Source organism: Scardinius erythrophthalmus, assembly GCF_964197995.2.
Source record: "Scardinius erythrophthalmus genome assembly, chromosome: 3".
Classification (NCBI taxonomy): Eukaryota; Metazoa; Chordata; class Actinopteri; order Cypriniformes; family Leuciscidae; genus Scardinius; species Scardinius erythrophthalmus.
The window spans coordinates 60,573,508-60,589,862 of record NC_138223.1 but is presented as its reverse complement, the minus strand read 5'-3'; positions in this window follow the sequence as shown (position 1 = coordinate 60,589,862).

Sequence of the window (16,355 nt, the reverse complement as noted above, 5' to 3'; positions counted from 1 at the left end):
TTTGAGGCCTCTGTCTGGGTTACGTGGTTCACTGTGAAGCTCATCCCTATCCTCCCCAGTTTCACCGCAGAAATGCTGGTTACAGTCACAGCTAACATCAGCTGCACCAACTACCATGTGATGTGAGTGCCTGAATTTGGAGACAGGAAGTTTGTAGATCTGTACCAATACGTCCACATAATGACCCTCTGTGGCTTTCTGTTGCAGCGTTGAAGGACTGGGATCTGTGTTCCCCAAAATGACACTCATCAGGACGCAGGAGATAACCAAAGTTCTGGTGGAGCACCTGAAGAAATTTGCCACCCAATTTAGCATTCCAGGTAGGCCTTCCCAGAGCATGCTTTTGCGGCATCCCTCTATTGCCAGAATGGAGTGCGTTGCAGTGGCGTTTTTATATTCAGCTGACAGCTCACTGTAGTTGTGTGCGTCAACTTCATAACAGTGCAGGGATGCAGACTGATCTTCCTCCACCCCTATCTTTAAAAACAGGTTGCAGACAGAACATTTCCAGCGATGCTGATTGGCTTAAGGCCAACCTGGGCCCATTCACCACAGTGGCCAATTACTCGGACCTTAAGGAGTTGAACGTCAGCGGGGTAAAATACCTACCTTCTCTTATGTTTTCTGTTGTCACACAGCTTTAAGAGAGCCTTTTGATTGGCACCGTTACTAGTGCTTAGTGTTGGGCAGAAAGCAGAGCGCTGACAATCATTCCTGCTATTTCCTTGGTGTTTTGTTCACCTTAGATGGCAGCCCTGCAAACCCTGTCACCTGATCAGAAAGCCGAGCTGCTGTTGGATCCGTCCACCGGTGCTCTTGAAAATGTGACCGTGGTGAAGGAGGTGTTAATCAGCATCCTGAAATCCCCGGATGAGAATCAGCTTGAGAAATTCTTTGAAAAATTTGTGAAGGTCAGCAAGGAGGTGAGTTTTTTTTTTTTTTTTTTTGATGAACCTGATTATCCTAATTGGCCTAGACCACGATTGTGCTGCTCTTGAACAAGAAGGCTCTGTTTCCCTCCCTCCCTCCCCCAGGAAAACATAACCTACATCACAAACGTGGACGTCCGAGACACAATGCTGAACCTGACTTTGACTGCTCTGGCTCCCAAATTCCCCCTCTTCCAAGCGAGTGACTACAAGCTGTGGTTCCAAATCAATCTCGTGGTCCTGCTGGCCAGCTTCCGTCCTTCAGTTCTGGTGGTGATCCCCACCAACCTCACGTGTGGCTCTTACAGTGCAATGTGAGAAACCTGGCACCTTTGGTTTTAAGTTTTTTTGCAGTCTGTAGAAATAAGCTTTGAAAATCTGCATTTTGTATGTTTCTTTAGATTGAAAGGCCTGGAGACGGCTTTGGCAGTTCTCCCATCTGATCTTGAAGTGGAGCTCAAGTCCAGTGTAGACAAACTTCTACAGTCACCACCAGAAGGTATGGCATGACCAGAGTAAAACAAAATAATTCTGACAAAATGCATGCGAATGTAAGCCATAAATGCCAGCGGCCTCCTATTGACCGAAATCTCTTTTTTCTTGGCTTGTCTTCAGACTGTAGGCCTCCTCGCCCCGTCGGTTTCGTAAGTACTTCATTGTTTTAGATGGCTTATGAGTTGAGTTAAAGCCCAAGAGAAGCTGTTCATAATTGTTTTCTCTTTTCTTTCTGCTTCATCTTCTCTCGCAATAGTGCAATGAAACATTAGTGGATGGTAAGTCAGAACACACAACGGCAGTTTGCGAATGATAGAATTGAGTCATTTTGCAGCAAACTCATAAGATAGCTGGAAAGTTCTCCATCTGATCTTTTATTTTTGTTCTTCCTTTACAGAAAACAGGCTGTGTCAAGATGTCAACCGGTGAGTATTGGTTTGGTGTCTACTGAAAGCAGAGGTAGGCTTCAGAAAGTGTTGTAAATGGGAATGGTGCTTTTGTGCCTTGCAGTGGTCAACTTGAGGCCCAGCGTTCGTTTGCAAATTCCTCGGCTGGGCTGTGCGGCTTCAACATCTCTGATTATGCCTGCTCTTCGGTAAGTCCTCCGTGAGCTGTGCACCCGAGTGCTTGTCTTTGCAAAGTGTCCTGTGTCTCTGACTGCCTAAATCTGTCCACCTCTTTCAAGGTTGCATCCTCTCTGTCCTCTGATGACATCTTCACGCTGCTGACTTGCAAGGCGCCAAGCGGCACGAGTGTCAGCACAGAGACGTGGAAGCTTTTCTTCCAGAAAGTCGCAGGAGTTCTGGAGGATGCTCTGTCAAAGTTCTCCAACAAGGTAGGCGACACCCCTGCTTTTTTCAGGGACAGAAAATGGAGTGCTACCTCAGAGCGCTGAACTGACATGCCCCATTATTTTCACAGACCCTAACAAACGGTCAGGCTCAGTCCCATGTTCTCGATGCCATTGGAGAGGTGAAGGTCAACAACTTCAGCGCCGCACAGCTGACGGATGCCAGCTTCGTTGCCGCCTGGTTCCAGGACAGGCTGAGACCATTTTTGTCAGCAGTCTCTCGGGACTTTCTGTCCTGCCTTAGCTCCAAGAACTTCAGTTGCGACACCTACCAAGTTGTGTAAGTATGCTCAGTGCTGTGCAAATCCTCAAGTGGTGTTTAGTGGAGTGAAGTCTGGCAATCCGTAACGTCCGCTGATCTTTCCTGATTCAGGGTGCAAGCTCTCGGTCGTCAGGCATCCCTCATGGCGGAGGAGCAGAAACGGGCCGTCTTCACTCAATTCGTCCAACGCTTCTTGTCGAGAGACGACCTAAAAGGTACTTTTTAGTGCTATCACTGCCTTGAGTTGTCATCTCTCGCGCTGTAGTTCCCTGAGCGTCCGTCAACGTCTCAGTTTGTCACAGGTATTTCAGCTTGCTCACAAGTCAGTGGTGCTCTGATGAATTCCCCCATTACTCTGTGTTCAATCCAGATCCTGCCTGTCTTTCCAAAACTACGAGCAGTGCTGACTGGCTTGAGAAGAACATTGGCAATTTCTCCAACTACGCTAGCTTGGAGGAACTGAAGTCCCTGAATGAAAATTTCTCCAGTGTGAGTAACTTTTTTGGCTTGCTCCAGTAGCTCGTGTGAACTGTCATTATTTAAAAAAAAAAAAAAAAAAAAAAAAAATTTTTTGTTTTTTATAAACTGCTTAATCTGTGTCCATGATGTGCTTTAGTTTGAATCATTGGCACTGCTGACCCCTACCCAAGTAGTTGAACTCACACTGACCTCTGGAGTACTGAACAACACCAATCAGATCAGCGCTGTGTTCGACCGACTGGAGGAAGGCGACGGTTTCGAGAACGTAGAGGAGTTTCTGACGGTGCTGAGCGCAGCTCCTGAGGCAAGTCAATAAGACAAAGTGTCTGACAGAAGATGGCATTGGTGCCGTGGAGAATAGGCCAAAGTACTCTCTTGCAGTGGCGTTCACAATCCTGGTTTTGTGTTTTTGCAGATTCCCGATATCATCCCTGCTGTGAGAGACGTGATGATGAACCGAACCTTCATAATCATCAGATCGAAGATCCAGGAATTTGAGGCCTCTGTCTGGGTTACGTGGTTCACTGTGAAGCTCATCCCTATCCTCCCCAGTTTCACCGCAGAAATGCTGGTTACAGTCACAGCTAACATCAGCTGCACCAACTACCATGTGATGTGAGTGCCTGAATTTGGAGACAGGAAGTTTGTAGATCTGTACCAATACGTCCACATAATGACCCTCTGTGGCTTTCTGTTGCAGCGTTGAAGGACTGGGATCTGTGTTCCCCAAAATGACACTCATCAGGACGCAGGAGATAACCAAAGTTCTGGTGGAGCACCTGAAGAAATTTGCCACCCAATTTAGCATTCCAGGTAGGCCTTCCCAGAGCATGCTTTTGCGGCATCCCTCTATTGCCAGAATGGAGTGCGTTGCAGTGGCGTTTTTATATTCAGCTGACAGCTCACTGTAGTTGTGTGCGTCAACTTCATAACAGTGCAGGGATGCAGACTGATCTTCCTCCACCCCTATCTTTAAAAACAGGTTGCAGACAGAACATTTCCAGCGATGCTGATTGGCTTAAGGCCAACCTGGGCCCATTCACCACAGTGGCCAATTACTCGGACCTTAAGGAGCTGAACGTCAGCGGGGTAAAATACCTACCTTCTCTTATGTTTTCTGTTGTCACACAGCTTTAAGAGAGCCTTTTGATTGGCACCGTTACTAGTGCTTAGTGTTGGGCAGAAAGCAGAGCGCTGACAATCATTCCTGCTATTTCCTCGGTGTTTTGTTCACCTTAGATGGCAGCCCTGCAAACCCTGTCACCTGATCAGAAAGCCGAGCTGCTGTTGGATCCGTCCACCGGTGCTCTTGAAAATGTGACCGTGGTGAAGGAGGTGTTAATCAGCATCCTGAAATCCCCGGATGAGAATCAGCTTGAGAAATTCTTTGAAAAATTTGTGGAGGTCAGCAAGGAGGTGAGTTTTTTTTTTTTTTTTTTTTTAAAGAACCTGATTATCCTAATTGGCCTAGACCACGATTGTGCTGCTCTTGAACAAGAAGGCTCTGTTTCCCTCCCTCCCTCCCCCAGGAAAACATAACCTACATCACAAACGTGGACGTCCGAGACACAATGCTGAACCTGACTTTGACTGCTCTGGCTCCCAAATTCCCCCTCTTCCAAGCGAGTGACTACAAGCTGTGGTTCCAAATCAATCTCGTGGTCCTGCTGGCCAGCTTCCGTCCTTCAGTTCTGGTGGTGATCCCCACCAACCTCACGTGTGGCTCTTACAGTGCAATGTGAGAAACCTGGCACCTTTGGTTTTAAGTTTTTTTGCAGTCTGTAGAAATAAGCTTTGAAAATCTGCATTTTGTATGTTTCTTTAGATTGAAAGGCCTGGAGACGGCTTTGGCAGTTCTCCCATCTGATCTTGAAGTGGAGCTCAAGTCCAGTGTAGACAAACTTCTACAGTCACCACCAGAAGGTATGGCATGACCAGAGTAAAACAAAAGAATTCTGACAAAATGCATGCGAATGTAAGCCATAAATGCCAGCGGCCTCCTATTGACCGAAATCTCTTTTTTCTTGGCTTGTCTTCAGACTGTAGGCCTCCTCGCCCCGTCGGTTTCGTAAGTACTTCATTGTTTTAGATGGCTTATGAGTTGAGTTAAAGCCCAAGAGAAGCTGTTCATAATTGTTTTCTCTTTTCTTTCTGCTTCATCTTCTCTCGCAATAGTGCAATGAAACATTAGTGGATGGTAAGTCAGAACACACAACGGCAGTTTGCGAATGATAGAATTGAGTCATTTTGCAGCAAACTCATAAGATAGCTGGAAAGTTCTCCATCTGATCTTTTATTTTTGTTCTTCCTTTACAGAAAACAGGCTGTGTCAAGATGTCAACCGGTGAGTATTGGTTTGGTGTCTACTGAAAGCAGAGGTAGGCTTCAGAAAGTGTTGTAAATGGGAATGGTGCTTTTGTGCCTTGCAGTGGTCAACTTGAGGCCCAGCGTTCGTTTGCAAATTCCTCGGCTGGGCTGTGCGGCTTCAACATCTCTGATTATGCCTGCTCTTCGGTAAGTCCTCCGTGAGCTGTGCACCCGAGTGCTTGTCTTTGCAAAGTGTCCTGTGTCTCTGACTGCCTAAATCTGTCCACCTCTTTCAAGGTTGCATCATCTCTGTCCTCTGATGACATCTTCACGCTGCTGACTTGCAAGGCGCCAAGCGGCACGAGCGTCAGCACAGAGACGTGGAAGCTTTTCTTCCAGAAAGTCGCAGGAGTTCTGGAGGATGCTCTGTCAAAGTTCTCCAACAAGGTAGGCGACACCCCTGCTTTTTTCAGGGACAGAAAATGGAGTGCTACCTCAGAGCGCTGAACTGACATGCCCCATTATTTTCACAGACCCTAACAAACGGTCAGGCTCAGTCCCATGTTCTCGATGCCATTGGAGAGGTGAAGGTCAACAACTTCAGCGCCGCACAGCTGACGGATGCCAGCTTCGTTGCCGCCTGGTTCCAGGACAGGCTGAGACCATTTTTGTCAGCAGTCTCTCGGGACTTTCTGTCCTGCCTTAGCTCCAAGAACTTCAGTTGCGACACCTACCAAGTTGTGTAAGTATGCTCAGTGCTGTGCAAATCCTCAAGTGGTGTTTAGTGGAGTGAAGTCTGGCAATCCGTAACGTCCGCTGATCTTTCCTGATTCAGGGTGCAAGCTCTCGGTCGTCAGGCATCCCTCATGGCGGAGGAGCAGAAACGGGCCGTCTTCACTCAATTCGTCCAACGCTTCTTGTCGAGAGACGACCTAAAAGGTACTTTTTAGTGCTATCACTGCCTTGAGTTGTCATCTCTCGCGCTGTAGTTCCCTGAGCGTCCGTCAACGTCTCAGCTTGTCACAGGTATTTCAGCTTGCTCACAAGTCAGTGGTGCTCTGATGAATTCCCCCATTACTCTGTGTTCAATCCAGATCCTGCCTGTCTTTCCAAAACTACGAGCAGTGCTGACTGGCTTGAGAAGAACATTGGCAATTTCTCCAACTACGCTAGCTTGGAGGAACTGAAGTCCCTGAATGAAAATTTCTCCAGTGTGAGTAACTTTTTTGGCTTGCTCCAGTAGCTCGTGTGAACTGTCATTATTTAAAAAAAAAAAAAAAAAAAAAAATTGTTTTTGTTTTTTATAAACTGCTTAATCTGTGTCCATGATGTGCTTTAGTTTGAATCATTGGCACTGCTGACCCCTACCCAAGTAGCTGAACTCACACTGACCTCTGGAGTACTGAACAACACCAATCAGATCAGCGCTGTGTTCGACCGACTGGAGGAAGGCGACGGTTTCGAGAACGTAGAGGAGTTTCTGACGGTGCTGAGCGCAGCTCCTGAGGCAAGTCAATAAGACAAAGTGTCTGACAGAAGATGGCATTGGTGCCGTGGAGAATAGGCCAAAGTACGGGACTCTCTTGCAGTGGCGTTCACAATCCTGGTTTTGTGTTTTTGCAGATTCCCGATATCATCCCTGCTGTGAGAGACGTGATGATGAACCGAACCTTCATAATCATCAGATCGAAGATCCAGGAATTTGAGGCCTCTGTCTGGGTTACGTGGTTCACTGTGAAGCTCATCCCTATCCTCCCCAGTTTCACCGCAGAAATGCTGGTTACAGTCACAGCTAACATCAGCTGCACCAACTACCATGTGATGTGAGTGCCTGAATTTGGAGACAGGAAGCTTGTAGATCTGTACCAATACGTCCACATAATGACCCTCTGTGGCTTTCTGTTGCAGCGTTGAAGGACTGGGATCTGTGTTCCCCAAAATGACACTCATCAGGACGCAGGAGATAACCAAAGTTCTGGTGGAGCACCTGAAGAAATTTGCCACCCAATTTAGCATTCCAGGTAGGCCTTCCCAGAGCATGCTTTTGCGGCATCCCTCTATTGCCAGAATGGAGTGCGTTGCAGTGGCGTTTTTATATTCAGCTGACAGCTCACTGTAGTTGTGTGCGTCAACTTCATAACAGTGCAGGGATGCAGACTGATCTTCCTCCACCCCTATCTTTAAAAACAGGTTGCAGACAGAACATTTCCAGCGATGCTGATTGGCTTAAGGCCAACCTGGGCCCATTCACCACAGTGGCCAATTACTCGGACCTTAAGGAGTTGAACGTCAGCGGGGTAAAATACCTACCTTCTCTTATGTTTTCTGTTGTCACACAGCTTTAAGAGAGCCTTTTGATTGGCACCGTTACTAGTGCTTAGTGTTGGGCAGAAAGCAGAGCACTGACAATCATTCCTGCTATTTCCTTGGTGTTTTGTTCACCTTAGATGGCAGCCCTGCAAACCCTGTCACCTGATCAGAAAGCCGAGCTGCTGTTGGATCCGTCCACCGGTGCTCTTGAAAATGTGACCGTGGTGAAGGAGGTGTTAATCAGCATCCTGAAATCCCCGGATGAGAATCAGCTTGAGAAATTCTTTGAAAAATTTGTGGAGGTCAGCAAGGAGGTGAGTTTTTTTTTTTTTTTTTTTTTAAAGAACCTGATTATCCTAATTGGCCTAGACCACGATTGTGCTGCTCTTGAACAAGAAGGCTCTGTTTCCCTCCCTCCCTCCCCCAGGAAAACATAACCTACATCACAAACGTGGACGTCCGAGACACAATGCTGAACCTGACTTTGACTGCTCTGGCTCCCAAATTCCCCCTCTTCCAAGCGAGTGACTACAAGCTGTGGTTCCAAATCAATCTCGTGGTCCTGCTGGCCAGCTTCCGTCCTTCAGTTCTGGTGGTGATCCCCACCAACCTCACGTGTGGCTCTTACAGTGCAATGTGAGAAACCTGGCACCTTTGGTTTTAAGTTTTTTTGCAGTCTGTAGAAATAAGCTTTGAAAATCTGCATTTTGTATGTTTCTTTAGATTGAAAGGCCTGGAGACGGCTTTGGCAGTTCTCCCATCTGATCTTGAAGTGGAGCTCAAGTCCAGTGTAGACAAACTTCTACAGTCACCACCAGAAGGTATGGCATGACCAGAGTAAAACAAAAGAATTCTGACAAAATGCATGCGAATGTAAGCCATAAATGCCAGCGGCCTCCTATTGACCGAAATCTCTTTTTTCTTGGCTTGTCTTCAGACTGTAGGCCTCCTCGCCCCGTCGGTTTCGTAAGTACTTCATTGTTTTAGATGGCTTATGAGTTGAGTTAAAGCCCAAGAGAAGCTGTTCATAATTGTTTTCTCTTTTCTTTCTGCTTCATCTTCTCTCGCAATAGTGCAATGAAACATTAGTGGATGGTAAGTCAGAACACACAACGGCAGTTTGCGAATGATAGAATTGAGTCATTTTGCAGCAAACTCATAAGATAGCTGGAAAGTTCTCCATCTGATCTTTTATTTTTGTTCTTCCTTTACAGAAAACAGGCTGTGTCAAGATGTCAACCGGTGAGTATTGGTTTGGTGTCTACTGAAAGCAGAGGTAGGCTTCAGAAAGTGTTGTAAATGGGAATGGTGCTTTTGTGCCTTGCAGTGGTCAACTTGAGGCCCAGCGTTCGTTTGCAAATTCCTCGGCTGGGCTGTGCGGCTTCAACATCTCTGATTATGCCTGCTCTTCGGTAAGTCCTCCGTGAGCTGTGCACCCGAGTGCTTGTCTTTGCAAAGTGTCCTGTGTCTCTGACTGCCTAAATCTGTCCACCTCTTTCAAGGTTGCATCCTCTCTGTCCTCTGATGACATCTTCACGCTGCTGACTTGCAAGGCGCCAAGCGGCACGAGTGTCAGCACAGAGACGTGGAAGCTTTTCTTCCAGAAAGTCGCAGGAGTTCTGGAGGATGCTCTGTCAAAGTTCTCCAACAAGGTAGGCGACACCCCTGCTTTTTTCAGGGACAGAAAATGGAGTGCTACCTCAGAGCGCTGAACTGACATGCCCCATTATTTTCACAGACCCTAACAAACGGTCAGGCTCAGTCCCATGTTCTCGATGCCATTGGAGAGGTGAAGGTCAACAACTTCAGCGCCGCACAGCTGACGGATGCCAGCTTCGTTGCCGCCTGGTTCCAGGACAGGCTGAGACCATTTTTGTCAGCAGTCTCTCGGGACTTTCTGTCCTGCCTTAGCTCCAAGAACTTCAGTTGCGACACCTACCAAGTTGTGTAAGTATGCTCAGTGCTGTGCAAATCCTCAAGTGGTGTTTAGTGGAGTGAAGTCTGGCAATCCGTAACGTCCGCTGATCTTTCCTGATTCAGGGTGCAAGCTCTCGGTCGTCAGGCATCCCTCATGGCGGAGGAGCAGAAACGGGCCGTCTTCACTCAATTCGTCCAACGCTTCTTGTCGAGAGACGACCTAAAAGGTACTTTTTAGTGCTATCACTGCCTTGAGTTGTCATCTCTCGCGCTGTAGTTCCCTGAGCGTCCGTCAACGTCTCAGCTTGTCACAGGTATTTCAGCTTGCTCACAAGTCAGTGGTGCTCTGATGAATTCCCCCATTACTCTGTGTTCAATCCAGATCCTGCCTGTCTTTCCAAAACTACGAGCAGTGCTGACTGGCTTGAGAAGAACATTGGCAATTTCTCCAACTACGCTAGCTTGGAGGAACTGAAGTCCCTGAATGAAAATTTCTCCAGTGTGAGTAACTTTTTTGGCTTGCTCCAGTAGCTCGTGTGAACTGTCATTATTAAAAAAAAAAAAAAAAAAAAAAAAAAAAAAAATTTTTTTTTTTTTTTATAAACTGCTTAATCTGTGTCCATGATGTGCTTTAGTTTGAATCATTGGCACTGCTGACCCCTACCCAAGCAGCTGTACTCACACTGACCTCTGGAGTACTGAACAACACCAATCAGATCAGCGCTGTGTTCGACCGACTGGAGGAAGGCGACAGTTTCGAGAACGTAGAGGAGTTTCTGACGGTGCTGAGCGCAGCTCCTGAGGCAAGTCAATAAGACAAAGTGTCTGACAGAAGATGGCATTGGTGCCGTGGAGAATAGGCCAAAGTACTCTCTTGCAGTGGCGTTCACAATCCTGGTTTTGTGTTTTTGCAGATTCCCGATATCATCCCTGCTGTGAGAGACGTGATGATGAACCGAACCTTCATAATCATCAGATCGAAGATCCAGGAATTTGAGGCCTCTGTCTGGGTTACGTGGTTCACTGTGAAGCTCATCCCTATCCTCCCCAGTTTCACCGCAGAAATGCTGGTTACAGTCACAGCTAACATCAGCTGCACCAACTACCATGTGATGTGAGTGCCTGAATTTGGAGACAGGAAGTTTGTAGATCTGTACCAATACGTCCACATAATGACCCTCTGTGGCTTTCTGTTGCAGCGTTGAAGGACTGGGATCTGTGTTCCCCAAAATGACACTCATCAGGACGCAGGAGATAACCAAAGTTCTGGTGGAGCACCTGAAGAAATTTGCCACCCAATTTAGCATTCCAGGTAGGCCTTCCCAGAGCATGCTTTTGCGGCATCCCTCTATTGCCAGAATGGAGTGCGTTGCAGTGGCGTTTTTATATTCAGCTGACAGCTCACTGTAGTTGTGTGCGTCAACTTCATAACAGTGCAGGGATGCAGACTGATCTTCCTCCACCCCTATCTTTAAAAACAGGTTGCAGACAGAACATTTCCAGCGATGCTGATTGGCTTAAGGCCAACCTGGGCCCATTCACCACAGTGGCCAATTACTCGGACCTTAAGGAGTTGAACGTCAGCGGGGTAAAATACCTACCTTCTCTTATGTTTTCTGTTGTCACACAGCTTTAAGAGAGCCTTTTGATTGGCACCGTTACTAGTGCTTAGTGTTGGGCAGAAAGCAGAGCGCTGACAATCATTCCTGCTATTTCCTTGGTGTTTTGTTCACCTTAGATGGCAGCCCTGCAAACCCTGTCACCTGATCAGAAAGCCGAGCTGCTGTTGGATCCGTCCACCGGTGCTCTTGAAAATGTGACCGTGGTGAAGGAGGTGTTAATCAGCATCCTGAAATCCCCGGATGAGAATCAGCTTGAGAAATTCTTTGAAAAATTTGTGGAGGTCAGCAAGGAGGTGAGTTTTTTTTTTTTTTTTTTTTTGATGAACCTGATTATCCTAATTGGCCTAGACCACGATTGTGCTGCTCTTGAACAAGAAGGCTCTGTTTCCCTCCCTCCCTCCCCCAGGAAAACATAACCTACATCACAAACGTGGACGTCCGAGACACAATGCTGAACCTGACTTTGACTGCTCTGGCTCCCAAATTCCCCCTCTTCCAAGCGAGTGACTACAAGCTGTGGTTCCAAATCAATCTCGTGGTCCTGCTGGCCAGCTTCCGTCCTTCAGTTCTGGTGGTGATCCCCACCAACCTCACGTGTGGCTCTTACAGTGCAATGTGAGAAACCTGGCACCTTTGGTTTTAAGTTTTTTTGCAGTCTGTAGAAATAAGCTTTGAAAATCTGCATTTTGTATGTTTCTTTAGATTGAAAGGCCTGGAGACGGCTTTGGCAGTTCTCCCATCTGATCTTGAAGTGGAGCTCAAGTCCAGTGTAGACAAACTTCTACAGTCACCACCAGAAGGTATGGCATGACCAGAGTAAAACAAAATAATTCTGACAAAATGCATGCGAATGTAAGCCATAAATGCCAGCGGCCTCCTATTGACCGAAATCTCTTTTTTCTTGGCTTGTCTTTAGACTGTAGGCCTCCTCGCCCCGTCGGTTTCGTAAGTACTTCATTGTTTTAGATGGCTTATGAGTTGAGTTAAAGCCCGAGAGAAGCTGTTCATAATTGTTTTCTCTTTTCTTTCTGCTTCATCTTCTCTCGCAATAGTGCAATGAAACATTAGTGGATGGTAAGTCAGAACACACAACGGCAGTTTGCGAATGATAGAATTGAGTCATTTTGCAGCAAACTCATAAGATAGCTGGAAAGTTCTCCATCTGATCTTTTATTTTTGTTCTTCCTTTACAGAAAATAGGCTGTGTCAAGATGTCAACCGGTGAGTATTGGTTTGGTGTCTACTGAAAGCAGAGGTAGGCTTCATAAAGTGTTGTAAATGGGAATGGTGCTTTTGTGCCTTGCAGTGGTCAACTTGAGGCCCAGCGTTCGTTTGCAAATTCCTCGGCTGGGCTGTGCGGCTTCAACATCTCTGATTATGCCTGCTCTTCGGTAAGTCCTCCGTGAGCTGTGCACCCGAGTGCTTGTCTTTGCAAAGTGTCCTGTGTCTCTGACTGCCTAAATCTGTCCACCTCTTTCAAGGTTGCATCATCTCTGTCCTCTGATGACATCTTCACGCTGCTGACTTGCAAGGCGCCAAGCGGCACGAGTGTCAGCACAGAGACGTGGAAGCTTTTCTTCCAGAAAGTCGCAGGAGTTCTGGAGGATGCTCTGTCAAAGTTCTCCAACAAGGTAGGCGACACCCCTGCTTTTTTCTGGGACAGAAAATGGAGTGCTGCCTCAGAGCGCTGAACTGACATGCCCCATTATTTTCACAGACCCTAACAAACGGTCAGGCTCAGTCCCATGTTCTCGATGCCATTGGAGAGGTGAAGGTCAACAACTTCAGCGCCGCACAGCTGACGGATGCCAGCTTCGTTGCCGCCTGGTTCCAGGACAGGCTGAGACCATTTTTGTCAGCAGTCTCTCGGGACTTTCTGTCCTGCCTTAGCTCCAAGAACTTCAGTTGCGACACCTACCAAGTTGTGTAAGTATGCTCAGTGCTGTGCAAATCCTCAAGTGGTGTTTAGTGGAGTGAAGTCTGGCAATCCGTAACGTCCGCTGATCTTTCCTGATTCAGGGTGCAAGCTCTCGGTCGTCAGGCATCCCTCATGGCGGAGGAGCAGAAACGGGCCCTCTTCACTCAATTCGTCCAACGCTTCTTGTCGAGAGACGACCTAAAAGGTACTTTTTAGTGCTATCACTGCCTTGAGTTGTCATCTCTCGCGCTGTAGTTCCCTGAGCGTCCGTCAACGTCTCAGCTTGTCACAGGTATTTCAGCTTGCTCACAAGTCAGTGGTGCTCTGATGAATTCCCCCATTACTCTGTGTTCAATCCAGATCCTGCCTGTCTTTCCAAAACTACGAGCAGTGCTGACTGGCTTGAGAAGAACATTGGCAATTTCTCCAACTACGCTAGCTTGGAGGAACTGAAGTCCCTGAATGAAAATTTCTCCAGTGTGAGTAACTTTTTTGGCTTGCTCCAGTAGCTCGTGTGAACTGTCATTATTTAAAAAAAAAAAAAAAAAAATTTTTTTGTTTTTTATAAACTGCTTAATCTGTGTCCATGATGTGCTTTAGTTTGAATCATTGGCACTGCTGACCCCTACCCAAGTAGCTGAACTCACACTGACCTCTGGAGTACTGAACAACACCAATCAGATCAGCGCTGTGTTCGACCGACTGGAGGAAGGCGACGGTTTCGAGAACGTAGAGGAGTTTCTGACGGTGCTGAGCGCAGCTCCTGAGGCAAGTCAATAAGACAAAGTGTCTGACAGAAGATGGCATTGGTGCCGTGGAGAATAGGCCAAAGTACGGGACTCTCTTGCAGTGGCGTTCACAATCCTGGTTTTGTGTTTTTGCAGATTCCCGATATCATCCCTGCTGTGAGAGACGTGATGATGAACCGAACCTTCATAATCATCAGATCGAAGATCCAGGAATTTGAGGCCTCTGTCTGGGTTACGTGGTTCACTGTGAAGCTCATCCCTATCCTCCCCAGTTTCACCGCAGAAATGCTGGTTACAGTCACAGCTAACATCAGCTGCACCAACTACCATGTGATGTGAGTGCCTGAATTTGGAGACAGGAAGCTTGTAGATCTGTACCAATACGTCCACATTATAACCCTCTGTGGCTTTCTGTTGCAGCGTTGAAGGACTGGGATCTGTGTTCCCCAAAATGACACTCATCAGGACGCAGGAGATAACCAAAGTTCTGGTGGAGCACCTGAAGAAATTTGCCACCCAATTTAGCATTCCAGGTAGGCCTTCCCAGAGCATGCTTTTGCGGCATCCCTCTATTGCCAGAATGGAGTGCGTTGCAGTGGCGTTTTTATATTCAGCTGACAGCTCACTGTAGTTGTGTGCGTCAACTTCATAACAGTGCAGGGATGCAGACTGATCTTCCTCCACCCCTATCTTTAAAAACAGGTTGCAGACAGAACATTTCCAGCGATGCTGATTGGCTTAAGGCCAACCTGGGCCCATTCACCACAGTGGCCAATTACTCGGACCTTAAGGAGTTGAACGTCAGCGGGGTAAAATACCTACCTTCTCTTATGTTTTCTGTTGTCACACAGCTTTAAGAGAGCCTTTTGATTGGCACCGGTACTAGTGCTTAGTGTTGGGCAGAAAGCAGAGCGCTGACAATCATTCCTGCTATTTCCTTGGTGTTTTGTTCACCTTAGATGGCAGCCCTGCAAACCCTGTCACCTGATCAGAAAGCCGAGCTGCTGTTGGATCCGTCCACCGGTGCTCTTGAAAATGTGACCGTGGTGAAGGAGGTGTTAATCAGCATCCTGAAATCCCCGGATGAGAATCAGCTTGAGAAATTCTTTGAAAAATTTGTGGAGGTCAGCAAGGAGGTGAGTTTTTTTTTTTTTTTTTTGATGAACCTGATTATCCTAATTGGCCTAGACCACGATTGTGCTGCTCTTGAACAAGAAGGCTCTGTTTCCCTCCCTCCCTCCCCCAGGAAAACATAACCTACATCACAAACGTGGACGTCCGAGACACAATGCTGAACCTGACTTTGACTGCTCTGGCTCCCAAATTCCCCCTCTTCCAAGCGAGTGACTACAAGCTGTGGTTCCAAATCAATCTCGTGGTCCTGCTAGCCAGCTTCCGTCCTTCAGTTCTGGTGGTGATCCCCACCAACCTCACGTGTGGCTCTTACAGTGCAATGTGAGAAACCTGGCACCTTTGGTTTTAAGTTTTTTTGCAGTCTGTAGAAATAAGCTTTGAAAATCTGCATTTTGTATGTTTCTTTAGATTGAAAGGCCTGGAGACGGCTTTGGCAGTTCTCCCATCTGATCTTGAAGTGGAGCTCAAGTCCAGTGTAGACAAACTTCTACAGTCACCACCAGAAGGTATGGCATGACCAGAGTAAAACAAAAGAATTCTGACAAAATGCATGCGAATGTAAGCCATAAATGCCAGCGGCCTCCTATTGACCGAAATCTCTTTTTTCTTGGCTTGTCTTCAGACTGTAGGCCTCCTCGCCCCGTCGGTTTCGTAAGTACTTCATTGTTTTAGATGGCTTATGAGTTGAGTTAAAGCCCAAGAGAAGCTGTTCATAATTGTTTTCTCTTTTCTTTCTGCTTCATCTTCTCTCGCAATAGTGCAATGAAACATTAGTGGATGGTAAGTCAGAACACACAACGGCAGTTTGCGAATGATAGAATTGAGTCATTTTGCAGCAAACTCATAAGATAGCTGGAAAGTTCTCCATCTGATCTTTTATTTTTGTTCTTCCTTTACAGAAAACAGGCTGTGTCAAGATGTCAACCGGTGAGTATTGGTTTGGTGTCTACTGAAAGCAGAGGTAGGCTTCAGAAAGTGTTGTAAATGGGAATGGTGCTTTTGTGCCTTGCAGTGGTCAACTTGAGGCCCAGCGTTCGTTTGCAAATTCCTCGGCTGGGCTGTGCGGCTTCAACATCTCTGATTATGCCTGCTCTTCGGTAAGTCCTCCGTGAGCTGTGCTCCCGAGTGCTTGTCTTTGCAAAGTGTCCTGTGTCTCTGACTGCCTAAATCTGTCCACCTCTTTCAAGGTTGCATCATCTCTGTCCTCTGATGACATCTTCACGCTGCTGACTTGCAAGGCGCCAAGCGGCACGAGCTTCAGCACAGAGACGTGGAAGCTTTTCTTCCAGAAAGTCGCAGGAGTTCTGGAGGATGCTCTGTCAAAGTTCTCCAACAAGGTAGGCGACACCCCTGCTTTTTTCTGGAACAGAAAATGGAGTGCT